The sequence below is a fragment of the Cydia pomonella genome, chromosome 2, assembly GCF_033807575.1.
Source record: "Cydia pomonella isolate Wapato2018A chromosome 2, ilCydPomo1, whole genome shotgun sequence".
Taxonomy (NCBI): Eukaryota; Metazoa; Arthropoda; class Insecta; order Lepidoptera; family Tortricidae; genus Cydia; species Cydia pomonella.
The window spans coordinates 7751266-7775157 of NC_084704.1; the positions used below are offsets into that span (position 1 = coordinate 7751266).

The 23892-nt window shown below is 37.0% G+C and overlaps 1 protein-coding gene across 1 annotated transcript in view; it reads left to right on the plus strand.

Annotated features, from left to right (window-relative positions):
• The first annotated feature begins 18153 nt into the window (after window positions 1–18153).
• The window catches only part of LOC133532786 (semaphorin-5B), a 33723-nt gene continuing 27984 nt past the window's right edge, over window positions 18154–23892 (plus strand). The window contains exon 1 of the mRNA XM_061871635.1: window positions 18154–18591. The gene's annotated coding sequence lies outside the window, so the exon portion shown is untranslated. The remainder of the gene's footprint in view (window positions 18592–23892) is intronic.

The following is a 23892-nucleotide window of genomic DNA, read 5'->3' on the forward strand; positions in this document are numbered from 1 at the left end:
TTTTATACTTGCATTGTTCTTACGTTGCAAAGACAAAATCGGAATTCGAGACGGAGCTGACAGGGCAACCCACGTGAGGTGTGCCGTTAGCTTACTTTCTTTCTGGACCCCATTGTGCCTTGGTAGAATGTAGAGTAGCTTCGTTGAACCCATTAAGCCTAAATGAACAATTTTGAAATCAAATTGATCAATAATTAAAATAAGTCCATTACTTGAGCAACGCGCACCGGAAATCCGATCCTTAAAAAGTGTGATTTTTAAACCAGAGGTTGTGGGTTTGAATCCTGTGTCGTATAGTTACTAAATTGTTGAGCCATTTATGGTTTACTACGTGTGTTTGCCTCGATTCTCGGGAATAGGCTACCAAGTAAATCTAGTCCAGTGTCGTTTTCCTTTATGATGCAACTGGATTAGCGCAGAGATTGTTTTGTTTCACTTTTTTTTACTTTGACTAGGTGTAATATACTCCAGAGCAATACGGCGTCGCTTTGTCTAGGTCTTTATCCAGTTGTACCTACTGTTACACAATCGAGGAGCATTCAGTATCGAGAATTCAGAAATCAGAAATCATTGCATTTATTCGTGATAAACTACGACATACAAAAGTATAACAACATAACAAAAGAAAGAAACATAGAATAAATAAATAGTTTACCACGAAATGGTCCCGCCTCAGCATTAACGCTAACTCAAAAGTCAGCGCTGATCTTCCGGCGAGACCATTTGTGGAATTCGGTTCATTTTGAAGAAACAGGGCTTGCTTTTAAATCAAAAGCACGAGCGGCTATGATAATCGCTATTGTAGTTGCAGAGATAATGCAAGATAGCACTTATACATTCCCAATTTTTATTCTAGTCATGCTACTAATGGATCTGAAGTATCTGTTTATTAACCTGCAAATTTTTTATTATTTTAAAGAGTCATGTCCTAAAAGTCTAACAACAAAGGGTGTATAGAGTAGGTAATTGAAAATGACACCATTAAGTATGCAGTATGGACTGTAAAAACAGCCACAAAAAGTGAGGGTTTTAACAAGTCTTTAACCGCAATCATGACATTCATGACCACTCCAGCCCAACCCTCATCAAAAATAATACTCGAGAACTCCTATTACTATGCCACCTTTCATATCGAATCACTCTAATTTTACCGACGTAACCGACACTTCCATGAGAATAAAGTATGTATAAACAGAACTGACGTCCCGACAGACAAACTCATTTTTAAGTTTTATGGAGCTACGTGTAAACATACAAAATACCTATTTGGCAACCGGTTTGGCCTAGTGGGTAGTGACCCTGCCTATGAAGCCGATGGTCCTGGAGTCGAATACCGGTAAGGGCATTTATTTGTGTGATGAGCACAGATAATTAATTGTTCCTGTCATGGATGTTTTCTATATATTTAAGTATTTGTATATTACATATATCGTAATCTTAGTACCTACAACACAAGCCTTGAGCTTACCGTGGGACTTAGCCAATCTGCGTAAGAATCTCCTATATATATATATATATATATATATATATATATATATATATATATATATATAATTATTTTTTTTGTTCCGTAAATGAAAACAAAAAAATAATAATGTGAATAGTTTTCTTAATTTTCATTTAAAGTTAATTGTTTTAATCTAAAGAACCATCTCTTAAAATATCGATACCTATACTTACCTACGTACCTACATGACCTACGGAAATAAGTGGGTGTCAAAACAATATGGACAAAACAGGTCAGTAATTTTATCTCAATTATTTTGTGTTGTGAAGCTGAATGAACCAGAACTGCACGCAATTAGTCCCAAACACGAGCAGTATACCGAACCATGCATGTTTACCTTCACGCCCGAACTTTGAAAGAACGTATCTACATTGAGTTCTTATATCGCTAAAGTCTTTCTTGGTAAAAGTAATGAAGCAAGCCATAAATTAAAGGCAATTAAGTCGCCATTTTAGTTTAATGCGGATTTCCGGCAACACCTTTCCGATTAAGAAGGACATAGGCAGAAAGTTGGCGAAAACACATAAAACGTTGTAGGTATAGGTAATCTATGGGCTGGTAAAATTGATTAAACTGAGATAATTGAATTAACGTGGGAATTAAAACTGACAATATTTATTAAGAGCATAGCCATTTAGCAAGTAAATAACTTAATTATAAAAGTGAATAGCATCCTGGATGCAATATTAAGAGTGTGATTGGTAGGTACTTGATGCTCTCCATAAGGTTTGTTATCTGAAATCAACAAATGTTTTTGAGGTTAATTATATTATATACAATTGATACAATTTGCATGCAATAGGTAATAATCAAGCGGACGTATGAATGCACCAAGATAAGGACTGTCAACATATAACTGACCTAGAACAATAAAATTGTTGTTATTAAACTATCACAATATGCATCCAGGAATCTATTCTGGGAATCTGGAACGTTCAGCTGGCCAATAATAGATCGTTTATGAGGATTGAAATGCTCCAACACATATCAGGAAACACCCAAAAGTACAACTCTCGGAAAAGCCTTTAAATACCTAGCATATGGAAAATCAGTTTATTCCCGTTTCCCGGTTCTTCTAAAGACTCTTTGCCTACTTTAGATAAGATATCTATTTATGCCCACTACCTTATAATATATTCAAGTGATTGTATATATTATTATGTACCAAGTTCATACATTACATGAATTTTATAGTTACTCACCTAGGAAGGAAGTCTCAGTACCGATAAATCATCAATGCAGGACTTACAAAAAATGTGGTAAAACACTTTTGTAGTTTTTATATCGTTATATGGAGTATCGAGACAAACCACTGATTTATCTGTAATAAAAAAATATTTTCGAAAACAACCACCTACCGTACCAACCTGCTAACAGCGCTTTAAGGTACATTCGTTGCCATATCTGTTCATCTTAAAACGTATCTTAAATGTATCGCAATGGGACCTAGATATCTGGACGAAGAGAATAATACAAGGTTTAAGTTAAACCTGTCTCTAAATGAATCTTATTTATAACTCCGATTTAATCTCCCAATACTGTTATTGCTAAATCTCAGACAAGGCCACTAAAGAATGGAAATCCTCACCGTAATATCGGATTACGTATCTAATCTGGAGATGACCTTGTTCAGTGCGTCATTAGATAACAGATGACATACCAGATATCACGAGCAATCAAACCTTTTTGGTGTAAACAGAGAAGACACTTCGTATATCATATACATGTACTTACTAAGAGTAACATTTAACTGAACAACTGTAGACCTTATCACGATGCTAAAAAGGTTTGAGAATTGATTTTGAAGGGGCGTAATCCAATCAGATAATTAAAAGGAAATAAAAGATATGCTACGCCGCGCGGAACTTGCTACGGAAGATATAGACGTCGCGCGGGTTTTGACCTTATCTCGATTATTCTGAAAATATACCTGCCTACGACGACTGTTTGAAATTTTACTTTATTACTGTACTAGCCACTTTTTACTACCTACAATTCTATTATACTATGCAGGGTAACGATATACATACAACTGAAAATAAACACCTGATCAAAAAGTTCAATATAAAATCAATAATTTTGCATTTAGGGGCTAGATTTGTAGATTAGAATTGTAGATTTTGCGCTTATATTGAACTCTTAACATTTCTAATGTAACGTGTCAGCGGTGGTGGATATTAGGCAATAAAATTATGCAGCAGTTATGCTAACGGAGGCGGAGAGTGACTTTCTTCATCCCACTTTACTTTATACCCTACCTACAGGTACTTAATTATTTCCTAAATATATCCACCGCTGCTGGCACTTCACTTGGCTAGTTCAATAATTTACTCGACCAGATTATTGTAATGAGCTCGACTGTTTCTGCTCCGGATGTGGCTTGTAAAGCAAGCTGGCACTGTATTACCATCGCTTTAGCATTTCGAATGGTAACAGTGACCAGTGTAACACTGGGGTAGATGAGTAGGTAGGTACTTTGTTTCGCAGATAGCTTTTATATGGGCCCTTTAGGAAAACATTAAATCGAAAAAAAAACAATCACTATTTTAACTTTTTAATGTAGTTTCTCTCTCTAGGCCTAGAGATAGTATATTTTTTTACGTTGAGACAAACGCTCAGCTGCGTCCGATAGCTATGATAATTATGCACCTAGTTGTATAATAATGCATTGGACGTTAGAAAATGTAAACGTTAATAATAAATAGACACTAAAATGATTATGGAAAACTACAGCGCCTTCTAAATTGCACATTTCAATTGGAACTAGGTTATGTACCTAGTACATAACTTGTGTTGTGCGGGAATATACTTAAATTAAATTAAAGCGGGTAAAAATGTATCTACTCAAACAAAATCTTAGAACGGAACACATACAAAAATTCGAATTCAGCTTTTTTCGCTAACAGAACCTTATTCTTTCAAAATCTGTTTAAAATGGAAGTAGCCTATGTCATAAAAACGGACCAATTGACACCTCATTCATCAAAATCAGCTGAGTATTTTTATGCTACGGTGGAACAGCCGACACAGATATACCGAAAACCCACATACACTATGCATGACATAGGTATGTAGGTATGAAGTTATGAACGCATAAGTGTAATTAAGTATATTTGTGTCGTGTCTATTCGTAGGGTCAGGTAAAAAGAAATAATGCCCCTAATTGAGTAACTACCTATTATTCACCTATTTACCTAATCTTCTTAATAAAACAATACCACCAATGCGTGTACGCATCACTCTCGCTTATCCCGATTGCATCCCCAGCTACTATCGATGCTGGGGGTCCGCTTTCCGGTTTTTTCTCCTCCACTTCACACAACCAATCATCTGAACTAAATATAAATCGATTAAGCATTAAGCACCTCAATGTAGTACGAGTAAGAGTACCAGGTGCTTATAAAGTTAAAATTAGCTGCATCAAAATTCTTATAATGTTTATACTTCCTACGTACTCAATGATACAATGAAGAGTGCAGATAGGAATTCGTGGGTTATCTCTATTGTACTCGTCGATACCTACGCTGCGGCCTGCCATTGCCTGAGTTCATCACTCACGTTTTCTTAAAATTGGGCCAAACTGATAGTGATCCATGTTCTAATTGGTTTAAGTGCGTATAGTCTTAGATTTAATTAGTACAGTCAGAGGCCGATTGTCAGGATTGTTATTGTATTCGCTTAAAGACCGTCCACAGAACCAGCAAAAGGGAACCTCGGAAATCGTTAACTCTGTAAAAAACTATAGGCAAAGATCACTCAAATCTAATTAGCTGTGCGAGAGTAGCGCGAAAGTATTTGGTTATTTGTCAATTGACTGGCGCAAATATTCAGGTAAAGGTGGATCCACATCGCAGTTAACTTTTGTGGAGCAACCCGAGCAAATGTGGAGCAACACTGTGCAACAGTAGATACCTAAGGCACCATTCATTTATTACGTAAGACGATTTTTGGCAGTTTATGATCCCCTACTTTTGCACAGTTTTGCTCCACAAAAGTCAACTGCGGTGTAGATGCACCTTAATATGAATATTTGGGTCCATTAGTTCACAATTTTATCAGGATTTTAGTTCCTCCACCACGCTCTTCGCATATAGCAAGCGATCAGAATATCAGTTCAGCGGTAACTCTTGTTGTTTTACTCCAGATAACCTCAGGACCTTCACACTTTCTGCTAATTACTTATCAGCATAGTACAAGCAACCCCCTTGCCTCGGGATAAGAGTTCAAGCATTCAAAACTTTAAAGACAATGGGACAAAGTTGTCTTTTGCATGTTCTGTGCTCAGATCTCTGATGGTTAGATCACATAAATGGCCACACAATTTGTTTTGATATTATTTTTGCACAGACAAATTGGGTGGGCTAGTATTAAGGTCATATTAATAAAAATAAGTATGTCACTATCTTTAGTTAAGAGGGGAGAACAGCTTTTCGAATCTAACGAAATAACGGTAATTTTTCTATGAAATTCCATTTCGGGCGTAAACGGTTTCCACCACTAAATCATTTTGATTTTGATCGCTTCAGCATAATATATTCTAGGTTTATAGGTTTCGCTTTTTAGAAAACAAAGTTTTTGTTTTTTTTTTCGTTTTACTAATTTTGAAAAAAGGAAAACCTATAAACCTATTTTTTATTGTGTCAATAACATACTAAAATATCATGGAAAATATTTAGAAGTTGAAAAACGTTTTCTTGTATAGACGATCACGTGGTTATACTTCACTCTTAACTGGGCTCGCTAGCTCGCTACAGGAAAGACTATCCTTGGTATTAGATTTCACTGTTTCATACCGCTCAGAATGTGCTGATTCTTATTGTAAATTTAGAGACATTTATTTATACCACAACGGTCGCAAACAAGCACGCGACCTCCGCAGCCTAATGAAGAGCGCTTGCAACTCGTGGACTTGCACTTTGCCAATCGTACAAGCCAAAAAATTGCGCAGAATAGTCATTTTAGTCGACTCAAGATTTTATGTAACTATAATGGACAGAAAATAATAAAATCTCATGATTGTGGTTTTTGGTAGCTCCTAAGTACTAGGTGATACAGGAGGCAAACGAGCAGACGGATCACCTGATGGTAAGCGATTACCGCCGCCCATGGACACCTGCAACATCAGAGGGGTTGTAAGTGCGTTGCCGGCCTTTAAGATGGGAGTCTCTTATGAATACTGCTGATTCACAACTAGGCAAAAACCATTTTAGTCTTCTGTACATTTTGAATGAATCAAAATAAACTTTATATCATAACATACTTATGAAACTAATATAAACTCTAATGAATAATAAAACATACTTATCTCCATAATTTTCTCAGCACAGTATAAATCGTTAGGCATGTGTCAGTTTTCGCACTTTAAATAACTTACTTAGCATATTGATTGAAGTCGTATATTATGTTATGATACCTATACTTACCTATTATATATGCCATCATGGTAGAAATAATATTGTAATCAAATAAGGAACAAACTGTGGTCATGGTTGTAATTTACATAGCTGTGTAGGCATAGGTATTCGTTTTCGCACCCACGTCCTCAAAGTTATGCAATAAGACGGTCACAAATATTATTTCATTGACCGAAAGGAGCGTAAAATGAGCAGGACGCGAATTAAACTTGATTATTGACAACAATAATAGCCATTTAGCATGTTACTTTGCTACGACCGTTTTTAGGGTTCCGTAGTCAACTAGGATCCCTTATAGTTTGGCATATCCGTCTATCCGTCCGTGGCTTTGCTTTATGATCGTTCGTGCGAGAAAGCTCACAAAACTGTAAAATAAAAACTACATATTTTTTTTTTTGCTTTGACCCGATATAGTGGGGTATCGTCGTCTTTCAAAACGAATATCAGTCTTCAAAAACCATTTTTTGATAAAGTTAATATTTTCGGAAATTCTTAATCGCTTCGAACCCCCATCTTTTGAACCATGGGTCCAAAAAATATAATAAAATCGTAAAACCTAAAGCCGTAGCCGTTTTTGAGTTATTGCCAAAAATCTTATCTTCTAAGTAAAAAGACGTAGGTACAAAGCGCTGTGAAGGTACTTCCTTATTAGTTGTAGTGTAAGTACCTACATGATACTTAATAATAGCCCCCGTGTGGCCTGTTCTGACAGAATGGTAACTACGATACCCTAAACCTACATTTTGTGGATATGTGCTCTTCATTCATATTAGAAACAAGACAGATTCCAATTTATAAGAAGATTAGCGCCTGCCGCTGCCGCCTTTTGATCAGGGATGATGCATGATAAATAATGCGTTCAATTAAAAAAAGACTTGACCGGTTGTGTCAACCTTGTCCCATTAATAAACTTTTAAGTGTCTTAGAATGTTATTTACCTACTTCATAATTTATTGTTAAATGGCTTAGAGCCTCGGCATACCTTGGGTAATATTTGGAATCGTCACAACTATTGTAAGTAAATCGTTTCGCTATGATATTGACGGACACAATATTGTTTATATAATGAAAAAGAGAATACTCGACAAACGAACTAGAGTTAGACCAAGCGAAGTTGGCAGTGATTTTGATAGCCCAGACTGTGCAAGTGTTACTTTAAACGTCAAACTTCTGTGAAATTATGACGTTTACTTAACACTTGCACCGTCCGGGCTATCATAGTCGCTACCAACTTAGCTTGGTCTGACTTACAATAAGTAAATATAATAATAATTTACGTAGTAGCTTGGCTTTGGTAATATTGGCTCGAAATATTGTTTTCACCACACCAACTGGTAAAGGCCCTCTTGATTGTTCAAAAACTAATGAGAAAGTTGCATTTTATCCACATGGGGGGCAAACTATGCAAATTTTGAGTTGTAACCTTATTATTGTAACAATTAACTTTTAAATGATGGGTTTAAATGTTTTTTTTTTTAATACGTTCATTGGGATTTGATTTAGTTTTTTTTTTGGTATTTCATAGTTAGTACAGTACATTAGGTGTAGTGAAATTTTTTGTTTCACTCTGAGGCAAAGTTTGTTAACCCTATCGTGCCTTGAAACCCTCGCAACGCTCAAGATTTCATTCCTCGAATCACTCTACGCTCATGGTTCAATTTTGGAATCTTTCGCTGGCTCGGGTATCAATATCGGCACGAGCGATTAAACAACAACTTTGCCCCCTTGTAAAACAAATAACTATTGTGATTCTTAGGGTTAACCACCGAATAACAATAATAAGGTATTATTGTAATATCTGCACATATTTTTTTAAGTGCCAATCATTGGATAGTTTACTTTATGTGTCTTCAAGTGCCTTTCACTTAATCTTATCGTACCTACCTATTTTCCGCATTCATTACATGAATACATTATATATATTCATGTTGATTGGATACCTACTTAAGGCTTTTATACGTTTTAACGTCATCCATTCAAAACATTGAGCTCCTTCAAACTAATTTGCTGAGGCCAGGTAGCTTAGGTATTAAAAATTAAAACCCGGAAGACTTATAACGACGACGATCGGAAGTTAGGTACCTATATGTATATTTATCTACCCACTTTAGGGAAACTTAAGACTTCAGATTATGTTACCTTAACTTGCTCCTTCCGGCAGTGTTGACTTAAGTAACTGACTTTTTGCAAGCCCGCCATATGCTATTTCTTCTTATGATGTTGCCTATAGGAAGTATAAGGTAAACGAATCAAAAGGTTATCAGCCTCTCTATCGGCCGAATATGTAAGAGTGATAGAGAGCCAGATAACAATTTTAAAATTTTCGATGTTGGCGGTAGGCCCTCAGGAAAGGCTAGTTAAAAAATTGCAGGTCTAATTCAATACCTACCTACTTAATTTTGGTTTTTATGTAATCGATTTCGTATTTTTACAGGCTATTACTTTAGGTGGCCGATAACACGACTATTTACCCCAAATCCAGACTGCACATGCACAATAAACTAACATAATGTACAATTATTTCATTATATGTATAATAGTAACTAATTTTGTTTTACTCTAATTAAATACAGTTTGTTTATTGTAATGTATTCTAATATTTGAATCGTTTATTAAAAACCTGCAATATCATAGTCATGGATTCTGTAATAGAACCATAGTTATAGTTATGGAGGCACCGCGGTCGGTGGCCGCAAGGACGTTCGTACGCGGGTTGAGGTAAACTCACAAAGCTCTTGGCCAATCGTAACGCTGTATCTTCAGTGTGCGTGTACATCCGTATACGTATGCAATCAAAGCCTGACATTGAATGGCGGTGTTGCCGCGTATTGAAGAACAGTGATATTTTACTATAAAAATATGTTTCGGTTTTAATTGCAATAAAACCTAATCTTGGATTTATGCTTGTTTTGAACAGGGAACCTATTTATTTAAGGCACTTTTATTTACATCCTTTGACTTTTATAATTCTACGGTACAGATATACGTACAAAACGCCTTAAAATAAGTGATACATTTTTAAACAGACAGAACTAGAAATTAATGACACGTCATACTTAAGGCCGTCCCCTATCTGAATGTTCTGCGTGCCGGGCTACGCTATTTATATAATTAAAAAAATCGGCAGACGTAATTGATGTGGACATAATTATTCACTATTGGTTAAAGTTTCGTGTCTAAGCGTTGCATAATAAGGGAGTTTATACGAAATTTAACTCGAAAAAGGGTTGACGAAAAAATTATTTACTTATGATACGGTATGTTTTTTGAAATATCAGTAGACTTAAATAACCATTACTAAGCTAAAATATTGTGTACAGAACTTTATTGTTTATTCAACGTTCAATCATACCATAATGATGTATAAACAGCGAATTAGATCTGGTAACCCCTTAAGCAGGATCTTTATGGTAAAATTTATGCTCGAACGTTGAATAAACAATAAAGTTCTGTACACAATATATTTAGAATTAGATCTAATTCGCTGTTTATACATCGTTATGGTATGCTTGAACGTTGAATAAACAATAAAGTTCTGTAACACAATATTTTTTCACAATTGTGCCAGTGTTTAAAAATTGATTATGAATTATTATTTTACTGGATTTGTGACATGATTTGTGATATACATCCCATTATTGGTGGTTGCCACATACACACAGCATAGGTGTGTGTATTATGTAGAAAGATTCTGCACTCTCATGTAATGTTAAAGAGGGAGGAATAGCTTTGCGATCCTAGCGAAATAACGGTATATTTTATATGAAATTCGATTTTGGGAGAAATTCTTTTCCACTAACTAAATCATAACAAATCACTTTGATTATGATGTCGATCGCTTCAGCATAATATATTCCAGGTTTATAGGATCCGCTTTAAAAATTTTTTTTGCATGTTTCGAAAAAAAGGTAAACCTATAAACCTAGTTTGCGTCATTGCGTCAATAACATACTAAGAAATCATGGAGAATGGAAAATATTTAGAAGTGAAAAACGTTTTCTCTTTTTGTATGGACGATCTCGTGGTATACTTTTCTCTTAAGAGGAAGCAAATGCAGGTTATTTTGTTTCAAGGATCATTTTGTTTCATGATTATAGTAATTTTCTGACCAAAGAAGGCTGTTAAATTTACTGCATTTTTTATAACATAACTCACTGACTAGAATATATTAGTAATTGCTACAATAACGCGAACATTTGGCGAAAATTACGTTAAGTTTTGAAGCCAAAAATGGTAGATTTTCTTTTTTCTATATTTCGTGGTGACAATTGTAAGGTTCTATTATATTTAGAAAATAAACTAAACCGAAATTAGTAACTGCATTGACTATTCTGGTGGCGTCATGCCCGATGGCGGAAAAAAAAACGGGAGTGAGGTGACTTGGCGCGCAGGGGCATTCTTGACCGGGCGACGGAACCGAACGGACGTCTGTGATTAAAATAGTTGGAAATACAAAAAGTGTTGATTTGTTTTTTGAGGTTGTTTACAAGTGGTAGCTTGAAATATAATTTATCTTCATCACAACAAGTGTTCATTATTTCCGAGGTTGTTTACAAGTCAGCCAGTGGGATAACGAAATTCCGTAAGTACTCGCTCACATGTATATTCTGTTAATAATGCATATTATATCAAATATGATATAAGGAGTCTTTGCTAAATAAGGTGCTAGAGTAATTTGGACACGAGTGTAAAGTTAGGTTGGTATATTTTACATAGTTTTGTGTAAAATATATTTGAATGCAATAAGTACTCAGATTTCTAGAACAAACACTTTTATTTCGATAAACTACCTGTTCCTGCATATTTGTATTAGTGATTACGATCACGTGATAACCACGTGTTTTATAAAACACATGTTTTATACAACATCTGAATTACGCCAGCCACCTGATATGCGGGTGATAAAAAAAAACAGATATAGGTGTACCCCAAGGTACTATACTACCTACATGAATGCTGTAACCACTTAAAATTTTTTTTGGAAAACTTAGGATTTTCTAAATTTTTGCTTTGTCAATCATCGTGCCTAAGGTCAACAGGGGTATCACAGGGGAGCTAAAATTTCATTAGTTTTGCGCTAGGACGCACCGTTTTCGAGATATAAGAGAAAAGAGAAATCTTAAAGTTCTAGTCGCCTAAAATTACTCCCTACCTCCCTAGTTAAGGTACTAATGTTACTGTACGCGACGAGTTTCAGATAATGGATGAAGAATATGGGAAACGCCGAAGTTTAGTGACTCCAGAGCGTGATCGCTCCCGATCGAGGCGCAGTGGGACGTATGTACGACGCAGGAGCCGCAGCCGCAGCCACAGCCGCCGCTTGAGGGACCGAGACCTGGCTCTAAAGAGGGAGCGAGAGCGTATTCGGCAGATGGAGGAGGATCTGCAGAAAGAAAAAGACGCCGAGCGCCGCTCACGGAGGAACGAACGCAATTCGACGTCAAGACGAAGCCGCGAGCGCCGCAGCCGCAGCCGACCACCGAGAGCCGGGATCAGCCACGAGCCGCGCAGCCGCAGCCGAGAGCGGAGCCCCAGAGCAACGCGCGATCGTGCAGGAAGGGATTCCACGAGCATCGATCGACGGCATAAAAGGTCATGTAGTCCTTCTTTCTCTTCTAATGATATTGTCAAAATAATCAAATCAATTAAATATGTCTTACCGTCTCAGCCGACAACACAAAGCCAAATTCCGATTAACAGAAATATCGACTACAAAAACATTATTCCAGAATTTAACCCATCCGAAAAAAATCAAAGGATTGATGTGTGGTTAAAAAAAGTCAACGAGTGTGCTAAAGTTTACGGCTGGGACGAAAAGACGGTTATACATTTTGCTATGCAGAAACTGACAGGGTTAGCTAAGACTTGGTTTGAGAGCCTTAATACAATTTTGTTTTCATGGGACGAGTGGCAAACTAAATTGGCTAACGCATTTCCATCAGAACAAAACTACGGGCAATTACTAGAAGACATGTTGAAACGTAGGAGTAAGTACCAAGAATCTATGGAAATTTACTTTTACGAGAAATTAGCGTTGATTAATCAGTGCGAAATCACGGGTAGGCGAGCAGTCGACTGCCTTATTCATGGTATCACAGATAAAACTATGCGATCTAGTGCTTTAGCTTTACGGTGTGAGGAACCCGATCAGCTTCTTAAATTTCTACTAAGCAATAATAAAGAATCATTCGTAAATATTTCGTTGCCTAAGGATAGGAGCGTGACTGGGGGTGATGAGAAGACGTCTAGTAGAGCCAGCACGAAATTAAATCCTAACATATTTTGTTATAACTGCAAGGAAAAAGGGCATATTTATTCTCGCTGTCCTAAGCCTTTAGTTAAATGTAGTACGTGCCAAAAGGTGGGCCATAAACCAGACATGTGTAGGCTCGACAGACTCTGGTTCGACAAAGGCTGACACTGTACCCAGAGTGATGCGCATATACGGATCTAACCCGTCTGACAAATTTAGAAAATCAGTACAAGTTAATGGTGAGACAGTGGGAGCCTTTGTCGACCTAGGAAGCGAAGTCACTCTTATACGAGAATCCAGTTTCTCTCATCTTGGGCTTTCTCATGATTGCATTCCTATTACGATGATAGGTTTCGGTGATAAGCTCGTACAGTCTTTAGGATCGGCGGAGTTGACCATAACAATTGATGGTGTATCCGCCACCGTTATGTGTAGGGTAGTTAATGATAGCCTGCTTGAAAAGTCGATGCTCATAGGTCAGACTTACTCTGAACAACCACATATCGTGGTTTACAAAGATGCAAATAAGTTGCAATTTTTACACATAGGTACAGAGCTTCCTAACTTACAAGAGCGTGCCGATGAAAAGTTAGAGAGAGTAAGAATTGTAGCACGTAACAGGATATATGGGGTAGCTAGCGTAAGAGCCGCCACTGGGACAGAGTTTAGTGGCAACGTTGTGTTAAATACTAAAGTGGTAGGGAAACCTCAAGATCAGTATTTGGTTTGTGGCGGGATTTATGAGGTGAAGCAGGGTAACCTTTTTGTAATGGTTATGCCCTGTGCTGCGTCTTGTTACCTACAAGAAAACTTTGTATTTGCGCGAGCAGAACGTGTAGAGGCGGTATATAGGTTATCGGATATAGGTACAACAGTACGCCAGTACGAAAATGAAATAACTGTAGAAGAAACCGCGTCATCACCGTTTGATGAAAAACAACTCCATATAGGTAAAAATGTTACCGAAGATGATAAAAACAAGCTCGTCAAACTTCTCAGCTGTTACGAAGATTGCTTTGCTTCTGATTTAGCTAGTCTAGGTTGCACTAATACGACCGAAATGAATATAGAGTTAAATAGTGAGCGACCGGTCGTATATAGACCTTACAGACTGTCACATCATGAACGTGAGAAGGTCCGTGCGATGATAGATGATATGTTACAAGCTGGTATAATCAGAGAATCCGTATCTAATTATGCTAGTCCTATTATACTCGTCCGAAAGAAGGATGGTGGCGTCAGACTTTGCGTCGATTACAGACTACTCAATTCGATAACCGTAAAGGAACGCTACCCAATACCGGTGATAGAAGACGAGATCGCTCGTTTGGCCGGCCAGTCATGGTTTATCACGTTGGATCTGATGTCCGGGTACTACCAGGTACCAATCTCGGAAGGTAGTAAGCATTTGACAGCGTTTGTCACGCCGGATGGCCAATACGAATATAACCGGATGCCGTTCGGCCTGGCAAATGCGCCAGCGGTGTTCCAACGTATGATGAACCGTGTGCTGGGACCGGCCAGATTCGATAAAGCTACCGTATATATTGACGACCTGTTAATTTTTGGCAAGACCTCCGCGGAATGTTTAAGTAGGTTAGAAGAAATCCTTTTGTCGCTAAAAAAGGCTAATTTGAAGCTTAACTTATCTAAATGCAGTTTCCTACAAAACGAAATCAACTACTTAGGGTTTGAAATTAGTTCAGCTGGCATGCGGCCGGGAAAAGCAAAAATCCAGAGTGTGGTCGATTTCCCACGACCCGAAAATGTGCATAATGCTAGACAAGTTCTTGGACTTGTGAGTTATTTTAGAAAATTTATACAAGGTTTTGCTCAGTTAGCCCAGCCTATAACAAAATTGCTTAAAAAGAATGCTATATGGGAGTGGGGAAACGACCAAGAAGAGTCGTTTAAAACGTTGAAAGAAAAGTTAGTTGATAGGCCTGTACTGGCAATCTATGATCCTACTGCAGAAACGGAACTGCACACAGATGCGAGTAGGTTAGGCGTCGGCGGAATTCTCCTACAACGACCCTCGGGGAGTGGGGGCTCTTTTCATCCGGTGGCATATTACAGTCGCCAAACTACCCCGGAGGAGAGGAACTTCCACTCCTATGAATTGGAGACATTAGCCGTGATATGCTCGCTTAAAAAACTGAGAGTGTACTTATTAGGTAAGCCATTTAAGATAGTCACCGATTGTAGTGCTCTCCGCTCCACGTTCGAAAAACGCGATCTTATACCTAGGATCGCCAGGTGGTGGTTAGCACTGCAGGAATTTCAATGCACGGTGGAGTATAGGGCAGGAACCAAAATGGCACACGTCGATGCGCTATCTAGAAATCCCATTACCGATGTAGAAACCGAATGTCCCGAACAATACCCTTCTGTCATGACAATTTGCGATGATGACTGGCTTCTTCCGCTACAAATGGGTGATTCGGAACTCTGCCGCATCCGCGATACTATCAGTAGTAATCTAGACCCCAAAGGCGTAGAATACATTAAATCAAATTACGTTTTACGGGACAATAAAGTATTTAGATGTATAGGCGGTGATAAAGAATGCTTGAGGTGGGTAGTCCCGAAGGGCGCTAGATGGCAAATATGCAAGCGTAATCATGATGATATAGGTCATGTAGGTTTTGAAAAAACACTAGATAGAGTTAGAAGAAATTACTGGTTTGCAAAGATGAAAAAGTTTATAAAGAAATATGTAGGAGCCTGTATTGAGTGCGCATATGCCAAAAAGGGTACAAATGCAAAGGAAGGCCTTTTACATCCTATAGAAAAGATTAAAAAACCGTTTCATACGCTGCATATAGACCATCTTGGGCCCTTCATTAGATCAAAAACGGGACACACTTATATATTATCCGTAGTAGATGCATTTACGAAGTTTTTATTCATAAAACCGGTCAAAAACACGAAAACTCAGAACGTTATAAGGGTATTGCAGGACATATTCGACACTTTCCGAGTGCCTGATCGAATCATTAGTGACCGTGGCTCGTGCTTCACTTCTCATGCGTTCAGAAGGTTTTGTTTAGATCGAGGCATTAAACATGTCTTAAACGCAGTGGCCAGCCCGCGAGCAAATGGCCAAGTCGAGCGATACAATAGAACGATCCTCGACTCGCTGACAGCTCAGGGCCTTGGAACGGATGAGAGAGAATGGGATAGGGAATTAGGGAAAATTCAGTGTGGACTAAACAATACAGTGCAGAAGACGATCGGTAGGGCACCAGCTGAAGTTATGTTCGGGGTTGAAATGACAAGCGAATATAATCCTGTTTTAAATCAAGTTGCAGATAAGACACAAAATAAATTGTCCCTAACGTCTATTCGTAGCGAGGTTAAGGATAGAATTGACAAGGCTCAAGACGCTCAAAAACTACGTTATGATCAGGGTAGACGTCCTGCGCGTTCTTATAAGAATGGCGATTTAGTAAAAATTACTAAAGTTGCATTCCAAAATAATGGCAAGAGTACCAAACTTATGCCTTCATACGAGGGGCCCTTTAAAGTAGTTAAGGTACTAGGTAACGACCGTTATAAGGTAGCTCCTATTTCTGGATATGAAGGTATGAAGAACAAACGAAAAACTACAGTGGCTGCGGACAGAATCCGCCCTTGGATACATATAGCCTCACTAGAAATCGATAGTGATAACGAAAGCGATAACGACGTTTCTTACATAGAAGAGGTAGACGACTCAGAAAACTAGCTATCGCAAATGTATTTTTTTTGTCTCGTTTCAGGTCGAGTGCTAGAAGACGCGGAAATGGTTGGCGTGCTTAGCTTGGCCTGAAACGAGATGAACAAATCTGGATATATGTTTGATTGCATATTTGGTTACAAGGTTATTTGGTTACACGGCTACAAGGATATTTGGTTACAAGGTTACAAGGTTACAAGGCTTTTGGTTACAAGGATATTTGGTTACAAGGTTAATAGGATATTTGGTAATAAGGCAGCAGGGATAATTGGTTATATATATTTTTTTAGTTATAAGGTTACTCGTTTACTCAGTTTCTTAGTTCCATATGCAGAGTTTCTATGATAGAGAGTTAACTAATTATATAGCTACTTGGATACATGGTAAATCGTAATGAATATAATTATTATTCCAATAGATAATCACTTACATAATGTTTATTATATAACAGTAAATTGCTATTAAAATCAATATAAATTGTTATAGATAATTATGTCTAAAAAATATATATACTAGTTTTATATTCGTTACATTTAATTAGATATGAATGACATAATGATGAATTTATGTTTATATAAAATTTGAATTGAATTGATTGATTTAGTTTTCTATAAAATTATCTTGAATGTAAAACAATTTCTAGGTCTGGAATGTCCTTGCTCGCCGAGTGTAAGGTTTTGGTTTCACCAGATACGTGCCTGGGGACATGCACGTCATCAGGATGGTCGAGTGTAAGGTTCTATTATATTTAGAAAATAAACTAAACCGAAATTAGTAACTGCATTGACTATTCTGGTGGCGTCATGCCCGATGGCGGAAAAAAAAAACGGGAGTGAGGTGACTTGGCGCGCAGGGGCATTCTTGACCGGGCGACGGAACCGAACGGACGTCTGTGATTAAAATAGTTGGAAATACAAAAAGTGTTGATTTGTTTTTTGAGGTTGTTTACAAGTGGTAGCTTGAAATATAATTTATCTTCATCACAACAAGTGTTCATTATTTCCGAGGTTGTTTACACAATAGAAATTCTTCTTCATTTTGATTTATAATATAAGGATTTCATATTTTCTAATTAAATTAAATTGCATTTATTTAAGACCAACCTAGGATCAATATTGTTAGTAACACATTAAATTATACAACTAATGTTAGTAGGTATACACACACTTATTCAATAATAAGTAATTAAATTCATTAGAACTTTCTCGGATATAATAAATTTAAAGCTGGCAATATTTTCCGCAGGCGGGAGAAGTAGCAAGTAGCGCGCGCGCATTCACGCACACTTCTGCGTGGTGGTGGTCGTCGCTTTTGTTATTTTTTCAATCCCTGCCAGCCACTTGCTGCCTTGGCTTGTTCACTGACTTTTTACAAGTGTATAACTTTTGTTTTACTATATTAAACTCGAATTACTTCGTAACCGGTGGTTAAATGCTGTGAGAATATATAAATTTACTAGTTACATCAAGTGAAATCTGTCAAGTAAAGTCCAGATGTTAGAAGAGCAAACGGCAACAACCTCGTTTTGTGTCAACAAAATATAAACAGTGATCGGGACGAGTTATACGAAACAAAAAGCGTATAGTGATGAATTAAACAATGGTCTAAACTGGATATTGGAGAATGGGCTTCATTCACTCGCGCCACTGGATTATTGGAACTTGAATTTTGTTGCGACTTCACCCACATAACGTTTATGGTAAGAATGAAGTGTCTTGTTTCGTAACTTAATTTTTTCACGGACTCTACTTTCGCATGCAATTTTTAAGTTAAACCGTGCTTATATTCACTTAACACACAAAAAGTTTCATAATCCTCCCAGAAAATTTTTCGAATTTTCAAATTTCGAACCCATCATTGTTAAAAACTCACAAAACTCGAGTTCAAAACAAGCAAAACTCAATTAAATGTGTTTAAAAATATACGCACGGGGATTTCGAGAGTTATGAACCTAATTTGTGTGAAGATGTGTACTGGTTTCAAACAAGAACCGTGTTGGAAGGATGTTTGCGAAACTTTTATGTGCCTACGCAAATATGATGGTGTAGGGAAGCCCACACACTATACAATTGCCTTTTCCGATGCCTTTACCTGTAATACCTGCAGCTTGTAAACTTGTGTAGTTAAAATATTACTATGCCTATGCCCACTCACTGGTTAGAGCTTTAGTAAATCTAGACTTATACTTGTTATGGTTATTAAAAAATATGTTACTAGCTAAAACAAGACAGTATAATTTTCTAAATAACTTATTTCTATTTATAAAAGGAATAGGTATTTATAAATATGGCCTACTCTCACATTCTAAGCTCCTTTTCCATGTACATTAACAACCAAATATCATAATGAGTCTTAAACTCATAAATCAGTTTTACTCACATGTAAATTGCATTCCATTTTGTATGGAAATGACATGATCTTTGTTTGTAAATATAAAACAATGGGGCTACAGAGCAAAATGGCCACATACAATTTACCTGAATAAATGAATACACAAACTGACAAAACCACTTTGTGGATGACTTCATTCAAAAAATGAGGGATACAATTCCACATCATTTTTCAGTCTTTGACAACACAAATCTTGAAACTTGCAGTATTGCTGACAAAACATACAGAAAAACTATATGATGGAAGACTTTGTATGCTCTAAAAACAAATTAAGCTGGAGGTGTTGGTAATTTATTCCTTTATATGACATATAAGGGAGCTTTCAGAAAATAGTGTACCCAATTAGCGTGAGTTGTTAAGAAAAGTCACTGTCAGTTTTGTAACGATAAATTAAGCATGAAATCTTTATGGGAATCATTTTCTTGCCCTCTTTTACATGCTTATAGTTTATGAAATGAACACCAAAACTAAGTTTTCATTGAAACTTAATGCTTAATTATTGTTACAAAACTAACAGTGATCGGAACTATGGGAGTAAAACTTATCAAGCGGACGTAAAAAGAGTGCTTATAGCCTTAAAAATATTCGAATATCTATGAATGTAAATATTTTTATGGTTGTAAGTACTATACTATTCCTATCCCTATGGACATGAATATTTTTAGGGCTGTATGCACTATTTTATGTCCGCTTAACAAGTTTTGTTAAAGTTTTACTCCCGTAGTTCCGATCACTGGTGATTAACTTTTCTCAACAACTCACACTAATTGGGTAAACTTTTTACTGAAAACTCCCTTACTTTGTTAATAGACTTTGTATGCTGCATGCATTCCAAAACAGTAGGATTGTATTTGTCCAGTGTTAGTAGTTATAGATAATCTACCTTAAAATCTTAGTGGTGGCTTTAGGATTAGTAGCCTACTTCCCAGTGGTTTCAAAGGACTGATATTTATGTCTAAACATGATCCTATTACATAAGGACACAATTCCATGTAACAAATCAAATTTCTAAAGTCTTTTCAATGGTACCAAGTTACAAACCTGCTAAAAATCAAGTGGAATTTGCCTCGAGCTTTGATTACATGTTGCAAGCTTCAATTGTTGGCTGCGGAGCCAACGAAAATGCAAATTACTCTCACAATGAACATCAAATCATAACCATGGCCACTATACCATTTAGATGAGGCCAAACTCATTTATTGTTTAGTAGTCCCCGAACACCGAGTTATACCAATCAAAATGAGAGTTTGAAAGCATTTTAAATTGTGTTGTATATACTAATAATAAATTGTGATTAGAATATTCTTGAAATATATAGTGTTGTGAGTTTATGAGTCCTATGTTATTTTATTAAATTTTGTGCTTATGGTTTTTATTTTAAACGCAAATTCTTGCTGTCAAAACTACCTGTATAACTCGCTATTAACCCTTGGAGTAGTAGGCCATTGACTCCCGACCGATTGTGTCATTTAAATTTCAAATTTGATTAATTGCAATAAAATCTAAATTCAAATAACTCCAAAACGACATATACTACTTGAAAAGTTATATGTTTCATTATTAAGAAGTTACCTAAATTGTTTAGGAATATAGGTCCATTTCTAATACTAATATACTAAAAGCTCAAGTAAGTTTGTCTGACAAGGCAGTTAGTAATTTGTTAGGTCATGGAATAATAGCATGTCAGTTGTAAAGCTAATTTATGTCATGTTTTACATGTCTGTTTTAACTGGTTTGTATGGTTAAAATTATTTGTGATAAACATAATTTGTAAAAACTGTTAAAACAATTTATATCTTCTTGCATAGAGAATAAGGTTGATATATGACATGTTTGTTTTCAGAAATATGTTCATCTTGGATAGATCATACTTTGGACTAAAACTAGGATAGATTTTATGTTTATGAAAGTAAAGTTTTGTAGATGGTTGGTGAAAATTTTGTCTGAGGAACATTACAGTACCTGACCTGAAATTTAAATCTATACCTATATGCACAGCCCAAATCACTGTGATATTCGCATCTTCTTCCTCGCGTTGTCCCGGAATTTTTGCCACGGCTTATGGGAGCCTGGGGTCCGCTTTACAACTAATCCTGACAATTGGCGTAGGCACTAGTTTTTACGAAAGCGACTGCCAACTGACCTTTCAACCCAGTCTGGTTCCCTCACGATGTTTTCCTTCACCGAAAAGTGACTGATAAATATCAAATGAAACTGATATTCGCAATTTCGAATGAATACTTAAAACAGTGAAGTATGTGTTGTGTAACTTGTGTAGGTAGGCACTAGGTACATGAGCCACAACTATATCTTTTTCGAGTTCCTGTCATTGACTCCTTCATGGTCAATGCTTCATTAAGAATTTAAATTCACTACTCACTTGATTTTAATTAATGTTTATATAAAATACTATTATATCTACCTACCTAACTGTTTCTAAGTATCTACCTGCCTAGGTACTACAGTCAGCATCAAAAGTAGCGGATCAAATAACGTTTCATAAGTATCTACCATTCTGCAACAGCTTAATAAAAAGGGATGTCTTTAATATAGAACAACAAAGACTGTAAAAGATATACTTTTGAGCGCGAATTTTAGAAATTTATCTATATTTGGAAAAGTTATCCAGAATGTCAGATACTTTTGGCGCGTTGTTTCATCCGCTACTTTTGATGCTGACTGTACAATTACTACATTTTTGTTTTATCCTCCTGTAACCCAGAAGCATTTGTTTTGTTTTTGAATTTGGAACCATTAGGTAGTTAGGTATTCCATAAAAGTATCAGAATAGATTGTGTATACATAGGTATGTACAGAAATTGTACGCGGGGTCTCACAATGCCATAACATTATTTTAAACGATTACTAGGGGGCCGCCCCGGCTTCGCACGGGTTACACAAAACCTTAAAAAAATATACACCTGAACCATCGTCAAGAATCACTCTATTGATAGGTGAAAACCGCATGAAAATCCGTTGAGTAGTTTTTGAGTTTTAACAGACAGACGCGGCGGAGGACTTTTACAAAGTGTTAGTGATACACTAGAACCATTGCAATATTTCTTTTTCTTTATTTCTTCACATAAAACCTTAATAAAAAAAAAAACATCAGCACATACCTACCTACCTGATGTACCTAGAGTAACCACAAATAAAAAACAACCAAAAAAAGAAATATACCTACCTATACTCCATACGCGATAAGGAATTAAATACCTATGAAAAATTGTCGCAATCGCAACTTGTACCACGCGACCAAACGTCGTAAGCGCCGTAAAATTCATGGCGCTTACGCGTTATGCGTTTAGGTCGCGAAATTCATGCTCCGGTTCTATGGTTTGTTGTCAAAACAACAACAACAACTCATGGCGCAAAGTACTGGTTCTCTGTGTCGGTTCGTAGTAATAGTGTTGCGAACAGCCGAACACGCATAGATGGGTGGGTCTTTGCACTGGTTGCCGGTAATGTTGTGAAGCTTTCCTTTATAGGTATTCGATTCGCATACCTAAATCAACTCCAAAAATAAATAGGAACCTACACGAAATCGGTATCATGAGAATTAATCAGTTCGTTTCAGAGTTCAACGCAAAAAGAAAGATGTGGCTTTCGGCGTCTTTGGCGAATTTTATGACTTGTAGTGACTACGCAGTACGCACAAAACCCAAATTTATTAGGTAGGTATACGTAAATATACTTATAGCCAAAAGGTACCGTGCAGCACGCGCGATCCTAACCTAACCAGTTCACTCTGATATATGGGCCCGACGCTATTCCGAGAAACAGTGGCCCTTGTTCCGACTGTGGGCCTCCATTGTTCAGTTTGTTTACTACTTATGTGTTCCGACTCGAACACACGAGTGTGAACACGGCCGATGGCACGTACGCGCTCTATCTACCTGCAATTATGTACAGTCCAATGCGAAAGTGGTTGTGAAAATGTACCACACCCAAATTAGTTTTTGGTACGTTTTCGCTTTCCATGTGTGTGACGACACGAATATATGTCGTTTCCGCAACCTAGTCGTTAAAACCCGTTAATAGTCTTTCCACGAACTTGTCATTGACATATTCGCTAGCATGTGCGTAACTTACTTTCTATGCATCTCGCTCGTATTAGCATACAGGTTACGCAGAAGTTTAGCGAATATAATCAGTGTTAGGTCAGTGACAAGCTGGTGGTAGCCGTACAGCGGTGGCAGCATGGTTTCATTTTTATCACCTGGCAATATGCCTGTCACTTTCGCGCTTACATACTTGTTAGAACGTGACAGGCATGGTGACATTGGTGACAAATGATAAAGAGCCTACCATCTTAGCCCTACTGATGAACAAAGTTTAACACCATTCCTCAAATCTGTTTTTCTATTTAATCGATTTTCTGAACTTGTTTTTCACTTGGCGATTTTTTTATTTATTAGTTATTCAAAGAGAAAAGGAAGTAATCCTGCAGGACCCGGAGGTAACCTTTTAGTAGGTAGGCGCCCTATAATGTACGCGCGGAAACTTCAGTGACTAGGCGGGAAATCCAAGAATGGTATTTTTTCCTCCCTACGTGAACAAACCTTCGTAGCGAACTCACATGCAATCTCTAGTTTTTTTTACTTATTCA